General features: G+C 43.9%; 1 protein-coding gene across 1 annotated transcript in view; it reads right to left on the reverse strand.

Moving 5' to 3' along the window:
- Positions 1-12,614, reverse strand: part of slc7a9 (solute carrier family 7 member 9) — a 79,096-nt gene extending 66,482 nt beyond the window's left edge. Inside the window, exon 1 of the mRNA XM_073070145.1 lies at positions 12,443-12,614. The gene's annotated coding sequence lies outside the window, so the exon portion shown is untranslated. The remainder of the gene's footprint in view (positions 1-12,442) is intronic.
- Between the last annotated feature and the right edge of the window lie 4,426 nt (positions 12,615-17,040).

Below are 17,040 nucleotides of genomic sequence, written 5' to 3' on the forward strand. Positions count from 1 at the left end.
GAGTACAGCAGAGGGCTAAGCACACTCCCCTGAGGTGTGCCAGTGTTGATTGCCAGCAAAGAGGATATGTTATCACCAATCCACACAGATTGTGGTCTTCTGGTTAGGAAGTTGAGGATCCAATTGCAGAGGGAGGTACAGAGGCCCAGGTTCTGCAACTTCTCAATCATTCTGGGAATGATGTATATATAATATGTACGTTTTGGGATATCTTTGTTCCCAGAATCAGAATCAGGTTTATTATCACCAACATATGCACTGAAATCTGTTGCTTTGTGGCAAAACTACAGTGGAGGACATAAAAATTAATATAAGTCAAAAAAATAAGATGCAAATGAGGAATGGTGAGAAAGTGTTCATGGACTGCTCAGAAATCTGATGGTGGAGGGAAGAAGCTGTTCCTAAAACCTTGAGTACGGGTCTGCAGGCTCCTGTACCTCCTCCCCAATGGGAGTAATGAGAAGAGAGCATGATCTGGGTGGCGAGGGTCCTTAATGGTGGATGACCCCTTCTTGAGGCACTGCCTTTTGAAAATGTCCTTGATGGTGGGGAGGATTGTGCTTGTGATGGAGCTGGCTGGGTTTACAACCATCCTGTGGCCTCTTACAAACCTGATAATTGGAGTCTCCTAACCAGGTGGTGATGTACCATCCGAATGCTCTCCATGGTACATTTGCAGAAATTTGCAAGAGTCTAGGTCACATATGAAACCTCCTTAACTCCTAATGAAGTATAGCCACTGCCAGTCTTCTTCATGGTTATATCAACGTGTTGGGCCCAAGAGAGGCCTTCTAAGATGTTGATGCCCATGCTCTCTGCTCACCATTTCCTCTGCTGACCCCTCAGTGATGATTCCTGATATTCATCACCTGGATGCTGGAATTAATAACTTTGTAGCCAAGTATGTGGATGATACAAAGATAGAACATTGAACATTACAGCATTGTATGGGCCCCCCAGCAAACAATGTTGTGCTAAACGTTCAACCTGTTCTAAGATCAACCTAACCCCTCCCTTCCAAATAACCCTCCATTTCTCTATCATCCATGTGCCTATCTAAAAGTCTCTTAAGTGCCCCAAATGTATCTGCCTCTGCCAATACCCCAGCAGTACATTCTATGCGTCCAACCCTCTGTGTAAAAAAATACTATCGCTGACATCCTCTGTAAGAGAAAATCTGCAGATGCCAGAAATCCAAGTAACACACACAAAATGCTGCAGGAACTCAGCAGGCCAAGCTGCATCTATGGAAAAGAACAGTCGACATTTCAGGCCAAGATCCTTCAGTAGGACCGGAGAAAAAAAGATGAGGAGTTAGAATAGGTGGGTGGGGGAGGGGAGGGAGAAACACAAGGTGAGGTGTGAAGTAAAGAGCTGGGAAGTTGATTGCTGAAAGAGAAACGGGGCTGGAGAAGGGGGAGTCCGATAGGAGAGGACAGAAAGCCATGGGAGAAAGTTAAATGGGGTGAAGCACCAGAGGGAGGTGATGGGCAGGCCATGAGATAAGGTGAGGGAGGAAAAGGGGATGGGGAATAGAGAAGGGGAGGAGGGGCATGAATGGAAGTTAGAGAAATTGATGTTCATGCCATCAGGTTGAAGGCTACCCAGACAGAATATAAGGCGTTGCTGCTCGAACCTGAGTTTAGCCTCATTGCGACAGTAGAGGAGGTCATGTTTCCTTTCATCACATTAAAACTGTGCTCCCTTGTATTAGTCATTTCCACCTTAGGAGAAGGCGCTGACTGCACATTCGATCTATGCCTCTTATTATCTTATACACCTGTGTCAAGTCACCTCCTGTTCTCCTTTGCTCCAAAGAGAAAAGCCCTAGCTTGATCAGCCCATCTTCATTAGACATGTTCTCCAAAACAGGCAGCCTACTGGTAAATCTCTGCACCCTCTCTAAAACTTCCACATTCTTCCTTTAGTGAGGCAACCAGAACAATATTCCAGGTGTAGTCTAACCAGGGTTTTATAGAGCTGCAACATTACCTTGCGGCTCTTGAACTAAATCATCCTCTAATAAAGACCAACACACTATATGCTTTCTTATCAACCTGCATCACAACTGTGAGGGTTCTATGGATATTGATCCCAAGATGTCTCTGTTTCTCCAATCTGCTAAGAATCCTGCCATTAACCCTGCATTCTGCCTTCAAATTCAACCTTCCAAAGTGAATCACTTCACACTTTTCCAGCTTGACCTCTACCAGTCACTTACCAGCCCAGATCTACATCCTATCAATGTCCCATTGTAACGCTTAACAACCTTCTACACTATCCACAACACCACCAACCTTCATGTCATCTGCAAACTTACTAACCCACTCTTTCACTTGCTCATCTAAGTCATTTATAAAAATCACAAAGACAGAGATCCCAGAACAGAATCCTACAGTACACCACTGGTCACCAACATCCAGGCAGAATACACTCTCATCTGTAACCATCCTTTGCTAATTCTTAATCCACGCAGCCAAGTTTCCCAGTATCCCATGCCTCCTGACTTTTTGAATGAGATACCATGGAGAAAATTTTATCAAATCCCTTACTAAAATCCACATACCTTCATCAATCTGCTTTCTCATACCCACAAAGAAATCAATCAGGCTCATGAGGCATGACCTACCCCTCCCAAGGTCATGCTGACTATCCTTAATCTGACTATACTTTTCCAAATGCTCGTGAATCTTGTCTCTAAGAATTCTCAGTGGTGTGCAAAGAATCATTTGTGATGCACCTGTGCTGATGGTGATTGTGGAGGAGATGTCATTGCCAATCTGAACTGACTGGGGTCTGCAAGTGAGGAAACTGAGGATCCAATTACACAAGAAGGTATTATGGCCAAAGTCTTGAAACTTATTGATGAGTTTTGATGGGATGACAATAAGACCATATGACCGTAAAACAGAAGCAGAATTAGACTATTTGGCCCATCAAGTCTGCTCTGCCATTTCATCATTTTGATCCATTTTTCATCTCAGCCTCAATCTCCTGCTTTCCCAGCCCAGTCTCCCACTTTCCCACTTTCCCAGCCAATCTCTTCTAACCCCCACCCCCGGATCCCTTCATGCCCTGACCAATCAAGAATCTATCAACCTTTGCCTTAAATATACATAAAGACTTGGCCTCCACATCTGGCTGTGGCATAGATTTCCACAGATTCACAATTGTCTGGCTAAAGAAATTCTTTTTCATCTCCATTCTAAATAGACACTCCTTTATTTTGAGGCTGTATCCTCTAGTCTTACCTCTCCCACCATAAGAAACATCCTCTCCACATCCACTCTATCATGCCTTTCACCATCTGATAGGTTTCAATGAGGTCACCCCTCATTCTTCTGAATTCTAGTGAATACAAGCCCAGACCCATCAAACACTTTTCATATGACAAGATGTTCAATTATGGAATCATTTTTGTGAACCTCCTTTGAAACTTTTCCAATTTCAGCACATCCTTTCTAAGATAGAGGACCTGAAACTGCTCACAATTCGCCAAGTGAGGCTTCTTTACAAGGTCTCAAAATTACATCCTTGCTTCAAATTCTAATCCTCTTTAAATGAATGCTAACATTGCATTTGCCTTCCTCACCACAGACTCAACCTGCAAATTAACCTTAAGGGAATCCTGCACAAGGACTCCCAATTCCCTTTGCACTCCAGTTTTTTTGTACTTTCTCTCCATTTAGAAAATAGTCAACTTTTTCATTTCTTTTACCAAAGTGCATGACCATACACTTGACGACACTGTATTTAATCTGCCACTTCTTTGCCCATTCTCCTAATATGTCTAAGTCCTTCTGTAGCCTCTCTACTTCCACAAAACTACCTGCCTCTCCACATATATTGTCTGCAAATTTTGGCAACAAAATAATTTATTCTATCATCCATAACATTAACATACCACGCAAAAAGAATTACTCCCAACACGGACCCCTGTGGAATAGCACTAGTCACTGACAGCCAACCAGAAAAGGCTCCCTTTATTCCCACTTTTTGCCTCCTGCCAATCAGTCACTGCTTTATCCATGCTAGAATCTTTCCTATGATACCATGGACTTGTAGCTTGTTAAGCAGCCTTATGTGTGGCACCTTGTCAAAAGTCTTCTGAAAATCCAAGTACACGACATCGACATCAACCAATTCTCCTTTTCTATCCTGCTTATTATTTTTTCAAAGAATTCCAATGAATTGCCAGGTAAGATTTTACCTTGAGATAACCATGCTGACTATGGCCTACTTTATCACGTGCCTCTAAGTACCCTAGAAACCCATCCCTAACAGTCAACTCCAATATCTTCCCAACCACTGGGCTCTGACTAATTGGCCTATAATTTCCTTTCTGCTGCTCTCTCCCTCCTTGAGGAAACCATACTGGTTACAGCCTATTTTTCATGTACTTCCAAGTATCCCAAGACCTTATCCTTAATAATCGATCCAACATCTTCTCAACCACTGAGGTCAGATCAACTGGCCTATGGTTTCCTTTCTTCTGCCTCTCTCCCTTCTTGGAGTGGCATTTGCAGTTTTCCAGTCTTCTGGAACCATTCCAGAATCTAGTGATTCTTGAAAGATCATTGCTAATGCCTCCACAATCTCTTCAGAACCCTGGGGTTTACACCATCTGGTCCAGGTGATCTGTCTACCTTCAGACCTTTCAGTTTCCCAAGAACCTTCTCCCTAGGAGTGGGAACTTCACACACTTTATGACTCCTGACACCTGAAACTTCCATCATTCTGCTAGTGTCTTCCACAATAAAGCTTGATGCAAAATACTTAGTCAGTTCATCTGCCATTCCCTTGTCCACCATTACTACCTCTCCAGCATTGTTCTTCAGCAGTCCAATTTCCACCCTCGCCTCTCTTTTACACTTCATGTGTCTGAAGAAACTTTTGGTATCCTCTTTAATATTATTGGCTAGCTTACTTTTGTATTCCAATCTTCACTTTCTTAATGATCTTTTTCATTGCCTTCTGTTGGTTTTTAAAAGCTTCCCAATCCTTTAACTTTCCACTAATTTTTGCTCTATTATATACCCTCTCTTTGGCTTTTACATTGGTTTTGACATCTCTTGTTAGCTAAGGCTGTGTCATCTTTCCTTTAGAACACGTCTTCCTCTTTGGGATGTATATATCCTGTGCTATCCAAATTGCTTTCAGAAATTCAAGCCATGGCTGCTCTCATCCCTGCCAGTGTTCTTTTCCAACCAGTTCTGGCCGACTCCTCTCTCATGCCTCTGTAATTCCATTTATTCCATTGTAATACTGATACATCTGATTTTAGCTTGTCCTTCTCAAATTTCAGGATGAATTTGATTATATTACGATCACTTGCCCTAAAACCTAAGTGCTCTAATCAATTGCAATTCATTGCTCTACATCCAATCCAGAATAGCTGACTCCCTAGTGGGCTCAACCCTGAACTGTTCTAAAAGGCCATCTCATAGACATTCTAGAAACTCCCCTCTTGGAATCCTGCACCAATCTGATTTTACCAATCTACCTGCATTTGACATTCACTGTGACTATTCTAACAATGCCCTTTTGGCATCAATTTTCTATCTCCCATTGTAATTTGTAGATCACGTCCTTACTACTTTTTGGGGATCTGTATACAACTTCCATCAGGGTCTTTTCACCCTTGCAGTTTCTTAGCTCTATCCACGACAATTCAACACCTTCTGAGCCTATGTCACCTCTTTCTAACGATTTGATTTCATATTTTACCAACAGAGCAACACCACACCGTCTGTTTTTCTGCTTGGCCTTTCGATATAATGTGTGTCCCTGGGCTTCCAGCTATAATCTCCTTTCAGTCATGATTCAGTGATGCCTACAACATCATACATGTCAATCTGTAACTGTGCTACAAGTTTATCAACCTTATTCTATAGACCGTGTGCATTCAAATATAACACCTTTAGTTCTGCATTCATCCTTTTCGATTTTGTCAGCCTTTTAAATTGTAACTCATCCTGTTGACTGCAATTTTACCCAATCATCAGCCTTTCCTTGCTAGGAGTCTCACTACTCATTGCCTCTGTTATAAACTAACTACCTCATCCTCAGTGCTATTGCTTCTGTTCCCGTCCCCCTGCCAAATTAGATTAAACCTACCCAGTCAAATCTAGCCAACCTACCCACAAGGATACCGGACTCCCTTGGGTTCAGCTGTAATCTGTCCCTTTTGTCCAGGTCATACCTTGCCCAGAAGAGATCCCAATGATCCATAAATCCTAACCCTTCCCCCTGCACCAGTTCCTCAGCCACGCATTCACCTGCCAAATTATCCTATTTTTACCCTCACCAGCACATGGCACAGTCAGCAATCCAGAGATTACTACCCTGGAGGTCCTGTTCCTCAACTTTCTACCTAGTTCCCTAAATTCTCTTTTTAGGTCCTCCTCACCTTGTCTACCTATGTCATTGGTGCCAAGACCTCTGGCTACTTACCCTCACCTTTGAGAATGCCCTGGACCTGATCCAAGCCATCCCTGATCCTATCACCGGTGAGGTAACATACCATTTGGGTGTCTCTATACAACTTTTTTCAATTAATTTAAATATTTCCAAACAACTCTGAAGTTTCAACTGACTTGTCTTCTCTCCCAACATCCTACAATTAAGAACATTTCAAGTAGCTCTGGATTCTTCCTTCTCAGAAAGGCTTTCATTCTATTTAACCAAACAGCATTATTTTGTGATTAGGCAAATCATTGGGAGTCCTAAATGGCAGTTTATACAAATGTCATTTTCCTAAATTGGAAGAGTAGATTTTGTTGTGGTCACCAGCGTGTACCAAGCAGGCATTTAAAAAAAAGTTGGTAAAGGTTAAAGCAGATTTTCCTTAGAAATTCATGAACACAAGAGATTCTGCAGATGCCGTAAATTCAAAGCAACACACACACTCGCATGTCTCCCCTTTCTCAATCTTTCTGTCTCCACCTCTGGTGACAAACTGTCTACCACTACCTTTTATAAACCTACCTATTCCATGGTATCTTAACTTAAACTTTTCCTACCATGCCTCCTTAAAAATTTCTAAATTCCTTCATCTGTTCCGAGGATGAGGCGATCCCATCCCTTCATCAGAGATGTTTTCTTTCTTCAATCTGGAAGACCGTGTGAGGAATCTGGAGCAGCAGCTGGATGACCTTCGACTCATAAGGGAGAATGAGGCAGTCATAGATGAGAGCTACAGGGAGGTAGTCACACCTAGGCTGCAGGAAGCAGGTCGTTGGGTGACAGTCCGAGGCGGGAAAGCGAAGGAGAGTAGACAGGTAGTGCAGAGCACCCCTGTAGCCATTCCCCTGAATAATAAGTTTACCATCCTGGATGCTGTTGGCGAGGATGACTGACCAGGTGTGAGCCATAGTGGCAGGGCCTCTGGCACTGAGTCTGACCCTGTGGTGCAGAAGGATGGGACAGAGAAGAGGAGAGCTGTTGTTATTGGAGACTCTATAGTCAGGAGAGCAGACAGGAGATTTTGTGGACATGAGAAGGACACCTGCATGGTTTGTTGCCTCCCGGGTGCCAGGGTCCGGGATGTCTCTGAACGGGTGCATGACATACTGTTACGAGAAGGAAAGCAACCAGAAGTCATGATACATGTTGGTACCAACGACATAGGCAGGAAGAGGGATGAGGTCCTTATGTGTGAGTTTCGGGAACTAGGCAGAAGGCTGAAGAACAGGACCTCAAGGGTGGCATTCTCAGGACTGCTGCCAGTGCTACGTGATAGTGATTGTAAGAATTGGAGGAGATGGCAGTTGAATGCGTGGCTGAGGAGTTGGTGCAGGGAGCAGGGTTTTAGATTTTTGGATCATTGGGATCTCTTCTGGGGAAGGTGGGACCTGTACAGATTGGATGGGTTGCACCTGAACTCGACGGGGAGCAATATCCTTGCAGGTAGGTTTGCTAGCATGGTTCAGGAGGGTTTAAACTAATTTGCAAGGGGGATGGGACCCAGAGCGATAAAGCAGTGAAAGAAGTGCATAGAGTAAAGCCAGATTTAACATATAGAGAGGCTTTGATGAAAAAGAAGCAGAATAAAGGGTGTAAAGATAGTAAGGTAGAAGGGCTAAAGTGTGTGTACTTCAATGCAAGAAGGATCAGGAACAAAGGTAATGAACTGAGAGCTTGGATACATACATGGAATTATGATGTAGTGGCCATTACGGAGACTTGGCTGGCACCAGGGCAGGAATGGATTCTCAATATTCCTGGATTTCAGTGCTTTAAAAGGGATAGAGAGGGGGGAGAAAGGGGAGGAGGGGTGGCATTACTAGTCAGGGATACTATTACAGCTGCAGAAAGGGTGGATAATGTAGCAGGATCCTCTTTTGAGTCAGTATGGGTGGAAGTCAGGAACAGGAAGGGAGCAGTTACTCTACTGGGGGTATTCTATAGGCCCCCTGGTAGCAGCAGAGATACCGAGGAGCAGATTGGGAGGCAGATTTTGGAAAGGTGCAAAAATAACAGGGTTGTTATCATGGGTGACTTTAACTTCCCTAATATTGATTGGCACTCGTTTAGTTCCAAGGGTTGGCGCGTGGCCTAGTGGGCAAGGCATCAGACTAGTAACCTGAAGGTCACTGATTCGAGCCTCAGCTGAGGTAGCGTGTTTGAGCAAGGCACATTGCTCTGCGACGTCACTGGTGCCAAACTGCATGGGTCCTAGTGCCCTTCCCTTGGACAACATCGGTGGCATGGAGAAGGGAAGGCCTGCAGCTTGGGCAACTGCCAGTCTCCCATACAACCCTGCCCAGGCCTGCGCTCTGGAAACTCCAGGCGCAGATGCACGGTCTCTCGAGACCGAAGGACGCCACCAACAGTTCCAAGGGTTTAGATGGGGCAGAGTTTGTTAAGTGTGTCCAGGATGGATTCCTGTCATAGTATGTTGACAGGCTGACTAGGGGGAATGCCATACTACAAACGTGTAGATCTAGTATTAGGTAACGAACCGGGTCAGGTCACAGATCTGTCAGTGGGTGAGCATCTGGGGAACAGTGATCACCGCTCCCTGGCCTTTAGCATTATCATGGAAGAGGATAGAATCAGAGAGGACAGGAACATTTTTAATTGGGGAAGGGCAAATTATGAGGCTATAAGGCTGGAACTTGCGGGTGTGAATTGGGATGATGTTTTCGCAGGGAAATGTACTATGGACATGTGGTCGATGTTTAAGGATCTTTTGCAGGATATTAGGAATAAATTTGTCCTGGTAAGGAAGATAAAGAATGGTAGGATGAAGGAACCATGGGTGACAAGTGAAGTGGAAAATCTAGTCAGGTGGAAGAAGGCAGCATACATGAAGTTTAGGAAGCAAGGATCAGATGGGTCTATAGAGGAATATAAGGTAGCAAGAAAGGAGCTTAAGAAGGGGCTGAGAAGAGCAAGAAGGGGGCATAAGAAGGCCTTGGCAAGTAGGGTAAAGGAAAACCCCAAGGCATTCTTCAATTATGTGAAGAACAAAAGGATGACAGGAATAAAGGTAGGACCGATTAGAGATAAAAGTGGGAAGATGTGCCTGGAGGCTGTGGAAGTGAGCGAGGTCCTCAATGAATACTTCTCTTCGGTATTCACCAATGAGAGGGAACTTGATGACGGTGAGGACAATATGAGTGAGGTTGATGTTCTGGAGCATGTTGATATTAAGGGAGAGGAGGTGTTGGGAGTTGTTAAAATACATTAGGACGGATAAGTCCCTGGGGCCTGACAGAATATTCCCCAGGCTGCTGCACGAGGCGAGGGAAGAGATTGCTGAGCCTCTGGCTAGGATCTTTATGTCCTCGTTGTCCACAGGAATGGTACCGGAGGATTGCAGGGAGGCGAATGTTGTCCCCTTGTTCAAAAACGGTAGTAGGGATAGTCCGGGTAATTATAGACCAGTGAGCCTTACGTCTGTGGTGGGAAAGCTGTTGGAAAAGATTCTTAGAGATAGGATCTATGGGCATTTAGAGAATCATAGTCTGATCAGGGACAGTCAGCATGGCTTTGTGAAGGGCAGATCGTGCCTAACAAGCCTGATAGAGTTCTTTGAGGAGGTGACCAGGCATTTAGATGAGGGTAGTGCAGTGGATGTGACCTACATGGATTTCAGTAAGGCATTTGACAAGGTTCCACATAGTAGGCTTATTCAGAAAGTCAGAAGGCATGGGATCCAGGGAAGTTTGGCCAGGTGGATTCAGAATTGGCTTGCCTGCAGAAAGCAGAGGGTTGTGGTGGAGGGAGTACATTCAGATTGGAGGGTTGTGACTAGTGGTGTCCCACAAGGATCTGTTCTGGGACCTCTACTTTTCGTGACTTTTATTAACGACCTGGATGTGGGGGTAGAAGGGTGGGTTGGCAAGTTTGCAGACGACACAAAGGTTGGTGGTGTTGCAGATAGTGTAGAGGATTGTCAAAGATTGCAGAGAGACATTGATAGGATGCAGAAGTGGGCTGAGCAGTGGCAGATGGAGTTCAACCTGGAGAAGTGTGAGGTGGTACATTTTGGAAGGACAAACTCCAAGGCAGAGTACAAAGTAAATGGCAGGATACCTGGTAGTGTGGAGGAGCAGAGGGATCTGGGGGTACATGTCCACAGATTCCTGAAAGTTGCCTCACAGGTAGATAGGGTAGTTAAAAAAGCTTATGGGGTGTTAGCTTTCATAAATCGAGGGATAGAGTTTAAGAGATGCGATGTAATGATGCAGCTCTATAAAACTCTAGTTAGGCCACACTTGGAGTACTGTGTCCAGTTCTGGTCACCTCACTATAGGAAGGATGTGGAAGCATTGGAAAGGGTACAGAGGAGATTTACCAGGATGCTGCCTGGTTTAGAGAGTATGGATTATGATCAGAGATTAAGGGAGCTAGGGCTTTACTCTTTGGAGAGAAGGAGGATGAGAGGAGACATGATAGAGGTGTACAAGATATTAAGAGGAATAGACAGAGTGGACAGCCAGCACCTCTTCCCCAGGGCAACACTGCTCAGTACAAGAGGACATGGCTTTAAGTTAAGGGAAGGGAAGTTCAAGGGGGATATTAGAGGAAGGTTTTTCACTCAGAGAGTGGTTGGTGCGTGGAATGCACTGCCTGAGTCAGTGGTGGAGGCAGACATGCTAGTGAAGTTTAAGAGACTACTAGACAGGTATATGGAGGAATTTAAGGTGGGGGGTTATATGTGAGGCAGGGTTTAAGGGTCAGCACAACATTGTGGGCCGAAGGGCCTGTAATGTGCTGTACTATTCTATGTTCTATGTTCAAAGAACAGAATTTCCCCTCCTCTACCATTGATGCTGCCCTCACACACATCTCCTCCATTTCCCAAACATCCATGCTCATCCCATCCTTCCGCTGCCTTAACATGAGGGAGTTCCTCTTGTCCTCACCTATCATTCCATGAGCCTTTGCATCCAACCCATCATTCTCCACAACTTCTGCCATCTTCAACAGGTCTCTACCACCAAGCACATATTTATCTCCCCCAGTCTCCGTTTTCCACTGGGATTACTCCCTTCATAATTCCCTTGTCTATTCATCCCTCCCCACTAATCTCCTTTCTGGCACGTATCCTTGCAAGTGACCTGTCCATTCACCTCCTCCCTTACCCCATTCAGGGTCCCAAACAGTCCTTCCAGGTAAGACCACACTTCATCTATGAATCTGTTGGAGTAGTCTACTGCATCCGATGCTCCCAATGTAATCTCCTCTACATTGCTGAGACTCAACATAAATTGGGGGACCAGTTTGTCATGCACCTCTGCTCCATCCACCAATAAGTTGAATTTCCCAGTAACCAACCATTTTAATTCCTATCCCCACTCTTGTTCCACCATGACCTCCTCTTTTGCCACTATGTGGCCACTCTCAGGTTGGAGGAGCAACACCTCGTGTCCTTTCTAGGTAGCCTCCAACCTGATGGCATGAACATCCATTTCTCCCTTTGGTAATTTTTTTCTCCTCCCCTTCTCTCTTCTTCTATTCCTCACTCTGGCTTCTTATTTCTTCTCCTCACTTGCTGATCACCTCCCCTTGGAGTCCCTCCTCCTTCCCTTTCTCTCATGGTCCAATCTCCTCTCCTATCAGATTACTTTTTCTCCAGCCCTTTGCCTTTTCCAATTTTCACTTCAGCTTTTTACTTCATTCCCCTTCCCCTACCTACTTGGTTTCACCTGTCATCTTCCAGCTTGTCCTCCTTCTCCTCCCCCCCCCCCCCACCTTCTTACTCTGGTATCTTCCCACTTCCTCTTCAGTCCTGAAGAATGGTCTTGGCCTGAAATGTCAGCCGTTTATTCCTCTTCATCAATGCTGCCTGACCTGCTGAGCTCCTCCAGCATTTTGTGCATGCTGCTTCCTTAGGAATTACTGGGATTAAACCCAGACACAATCTGATAATCTACCTATGTCATTTAAATAACTTCTACATCTAAAAGTACTCAAAATCACACAACCTTACCTTAGTAGCGGTATTGAACAGTCTCTTGAAAGGCAAAAAGAATGTACTTGGAAATCAGTGATTCTATGCTTGCAGTCGAATTGTAAAAGCTGGAACTCCTGTTTCCTGACTAAGACGTCAATGAGAAATGTTCTGAAACGTTCTGCAGTGGTTCATTCCTGCTGACTTGGTTTTCTGTACTTTGCTGGTGCTGGATTACACATAAAGTAATGATTAATGAAAATGGTGTACTGTATTAACATCATTAAGATTTGTTCAGATAATACTCAAGGGTTGAAGAACAAAACTTTCTTTCATGGCTGATAATTTACTCGTAGTTTCACGATGGATCTTTCATTTCATTTGTTAATGCTATTACAGTGTGAGGCTAATACTGAGTTGTATTAAGACAAATATCAAGAGGGAAAATGTATCTATATTCACTCCAGATTCTTTACAGTAGGAAAATGAGTCGAGAAAGAATAAACACAAGTGATTCTCCGGATCTTGAGCAACACACATTAAATGCTGGAAGAAGTCAGCAAATCCAGCAGCATCAATGGATGGGGGATAAACAGCTGACATTTTGGGCTGAAACCCTTCATCGAGACTGGAAACGAAGGGGTAAGAAGGGGCTAGGGGAAGGAGTACAAGATGGCAGATGATAGGTGAGATCAGATGATGAGGAAAGTGTCTGGGTGTGTTGGGGGAGGGTTGAAGTAAAAAGCAGAAGAGGTTTTTTTTAAGTGTGTCACACCAGACAGTCAGCCATTCTTATCTGGTGCGTGGTGTCAGGATTTGTCTCCTTTCGGATTAACCGGGTCACGATATGAACGTTCCTGGCTCAACCCTTTTTTTTTACGAGGCCAAGTGGCTAGCTCGACGCTCAACCCAGCATGGATGAAAAGCGTGCTCGGGGGTGGCTCAACTTGGATTCGAACTCGGAAGCCTTCGCTCCGGAGTCCGGCGCTGATGTCACTGTACCACCAGCCGGCCGGCAGAAGAGATAAATGGCTCTAATAGGAGAGGACAGTGGACCATGGAAGAAAGAAAAGGAGGAAGGGAACCAGAGGGCGAGGAGCTGGAGAGGAGAAAAGAGAAAGGGTCAAAGGGTAACCAGAATGGGGAATGGAAAAAGGTGGAGGGGGGGAGTAATTACTGGAAGTAGAGATCAATGTTCATGCATCAGATGAAATATGAGGCTTCCCTCCATCCTGAGTTTGGCCTCATCATGGCAGTAGAGGAGGCCATGTACAGGCTTCTCAGAATGGGAAAGGGGAACTGAATTTGTACCCAAAGTACAAATGTTTATAGATTGAGGGACCGCTTTGTCACTCTGTCCACGCAAAAGGCAGGATCTCCCAGTGGTTGTGCATTTCTATCGACACAAAATGCAGGTGGATTTTGGCAAGTCATGGAGGGAAATGGACAGTCAGCATTGCAAGTTGAGACCTTCCTTCAAGTCTGGAAAGGAAGAGGGAAGATGGTGAGTATAAATGGGGGGAGGGAGGGTGTGGTGAGAGAGCTCAAGTCAAGTCAAGTCAAGTCAAATTTTATTGTCATTTCGACCATAACTGCTGGTACAGTGCATAGTAAAAATGAGATGATGTTTTTCAGGACCATGGTTTACATGACACAGTACAAAAACTAGACTGAACTACGTAATAAAAAAAACCACAGAGAAAGCTATACTAGACTACAGACCTACACTGGACTGTATAAAGTGCACAAAAACAGTGCAGGAATTACAATAAATAATAAACAGGACAGTAGGGCAAGGTGTCAGTCTAGGCTTCGGGTATTGAGGAGTCTGATAGCTTGGGGGAAGAAACTGTTACATAGTCTGGTCGTGAGAGCCCAATGCTTCGGAGCCTTTTCCCAGACGGCAGGAGGGAGAAGAGATTGTATGAGGGTGCATGGGGTCCTTCATAATGCTGTTTCCTTAGTGGATGCAGCATGTAGTGTAAATATCCGTGATGGCGGGAAGAGAGACCCCGATGATCTTCTCAGCTGACCTCACTATCTGCTGCAGGGTCTTGCGATCTGAGATGGTGCAATTTCTGAACCAGGCAGTGATGCAGCTGCTCAGGATGCTTTCAATACAACCCCTGTAGAATGTGATGAGGATGGGGGGTGGGAGATGGACTTTCCTCAGCCTTCGCAAAAAGTAGAGATGCTGCTGGGCTTTCTTTGCTATGGAGCTGGTGTTGAGGGACCAGGTGAGACTCTCCGTCAGGTGAACACCAAGAAGTTTGGTGCTCTTTACGATCTCTACCGAGGAGCCGTCGATGTTCAGCGGGGAGTGGTCGCTCCGTGCCCTCCTGAAGTCAACAACCATCTCTTTTATTTTGTTCACATTAAGAGACAGGTTGTTGGCTCTGCACCAGTCCGTTAGCCGTTGCACCTCCTCTCTGTAAGCTGACTCGTCATTCTGGCAGGCGATGCACTGAAAAACTGTAAATTTCTAAATCGAGAAAGTGTAAAGGTTCTGAATGCTCACCTTATCTTATTGCCGAAATAACTAAGCAAAGATTTGCAGCAGTATACAAAATATACCAGCAAGTCAAAGCAGACTTCTCGGTGAACTATGTTTCTCAAGTATTTGAAAATGGTGAAAGAATTAACCACAACCAATACATTTTATATAATGTTCTCAAATCTCCATATCATTTTACTATGAAGAAATCCTGATTTTATATTGCTAACAAACCTTTCCACTCAATCAATTTAATCAGATAACAAGGGTAATTTGCTGACTTGGGGTAAAAGTAAAACAAATGTGATAAGTTTATTGAACATTGCAAAAAGTATTGTGTAACCATGTTTATTACGTTACAAATGTATAACTAATCCACTGCAGAGTTCCCAAATGAATTTCTCAGTCAGTTTCAGTATTCCAACTGTAATATCAGAGCTGGGAGATGGAGAAAATATAAAATTTAGCTAATTATTTATGGGATACATATCTAAAGTGCAAGAATAGAACACAAGACATTGTCATGTGAAAATACCGTATGTGTTGCGGGGTGGGGGGTGGTGACATTGCCATTCTCTCATTAGAAGTTGCAAAGAAGGAATCTGTAATGTGACAAGTGCATATTATTCACTGTAGTATCAGGGCAACTGGTTGCTATTTTGTGTATCGTTGTAGACGCAGTGGAAGGTTGTTCCTTTGTTAAAAATTGAAGATGAAAGATGCCAGATAGTTCAATTATTCAACTTTCAGCAGTTCAAAAGTATTCATCCCCCTTTGCTCAGTACTTAGTTGAACTACCTCTCATAGCTATTACAGCCAGTAGTATTTTTGGATAAATCTCTCAGTTTTGCACAACAGGATGGAGCAAAGTTTACAGTCCGGACTCTGACTGGACCAGTCAAGGTTGTCAATTTTCTTCAGCTGAACTGCTCTTAAGGTTGCTCTAGCAGTGTGCTTTGTATCATTGTCCTACTGAAAGACAAACTTCCTCCCCAGTCTGAGGGACAGTGTTACCTGCCTGATGCACAGTATTAGATTTACACCACACATACTGCTTAGTGTTGAGGCCTAGAAGTTCCACTTCAGTGTCATTCAATCACAAGATCTTATTCCACACCTTTACAGTATCATCAAAGTGAAGCTTTGCAAAGTCTTGAGGGCAAGGTATTGTTTTTTTTTAACCAGAGCTTCTTCCTTGCTAGTTTTCCATTAATACCAATTTAGTTCAAGGCCTTAGCATGGAACCGTGAACTTCATCTCCAGTTGCAGCCACTGATTCTGCAGCTCACTCAGTGACGGTTGGTGCCACAGTAGCCTTGCTTACCAGTGCCATTCTTTTCCAGCAGCTAAGTTTAGAAGGGTGGTTTGACCTAGGTAAAGTGGCTGTGGCTTCATATTTTTCCACCTTTCACGGTGGACTGTACTAAGCTCTGGGGTACACTCAGTGCCATTGAGATGGTCCTGTTTTGTGCTTCTCTATTATAATTTCTCTGACTTGCCTTGAACGCTCTTGGTTTGGTTCATTGAAAATCTACCAGACTATTGGACCTTACAGAGAGAGAGATTCAGCTGATCCTCCAATTTTCTACATCAACAAATTAGGTGAGTTGGTCAGATAATATATAGTATTGCACCTGAGGAAAGTTAGCGAAGTAATTACAAAGGGGATGAAATGTCTTCTGCCTCACAATTTTGGTTTTTAAGATTTAGCAAATTGTTGACAGGTTTTGGTATTTTTCTTTTGATTCGATGTGATGGAAAATGTTTTGTAGATTAACTCAAGAACCGTACTTCAATATATTTTAAATTTAGAAAATGAAACAGTAAAATGTGAAGGTAGTTGTGGGTGCTGAATACTTTTTCCAGGCACTGTAAAAATACAGTAAGATATCAAGTGAATATATTGATACATGCTGTAAACAATAAAGTACAGTCTTGTTTGAAGTTTCTGGGGTTCTTTGGCTATTACTGGCAAGAGCTGGTTGGCATTTCAGTATAGTCCCTGACTCACCCCAAAATACATTAACTATGCTAAGAGCTTGTAAAATGTGTGCTATAATTATCCTTTAAAAGGGGTAAGGAAGCTTGCGCAATGTATTAGCTTTGCTTTGCAACCCAAATTTCAATTAAATACTTTAAGAGG

This window comes from Hemitrygon akajei, chromosome 17, assembly GCF_048418815.1.
Source record: "Hemitrygon akajei chromosome 17, sHemAka1.3, whole genome shotgun sequence".
Taxonomy (NCBI): Eukaryota; Metazoa; Chordata; class Chondrichthyes; order Myliobatiformes; family Dasyatidae; genus Hemitrygon; species Hemitrygon akajei.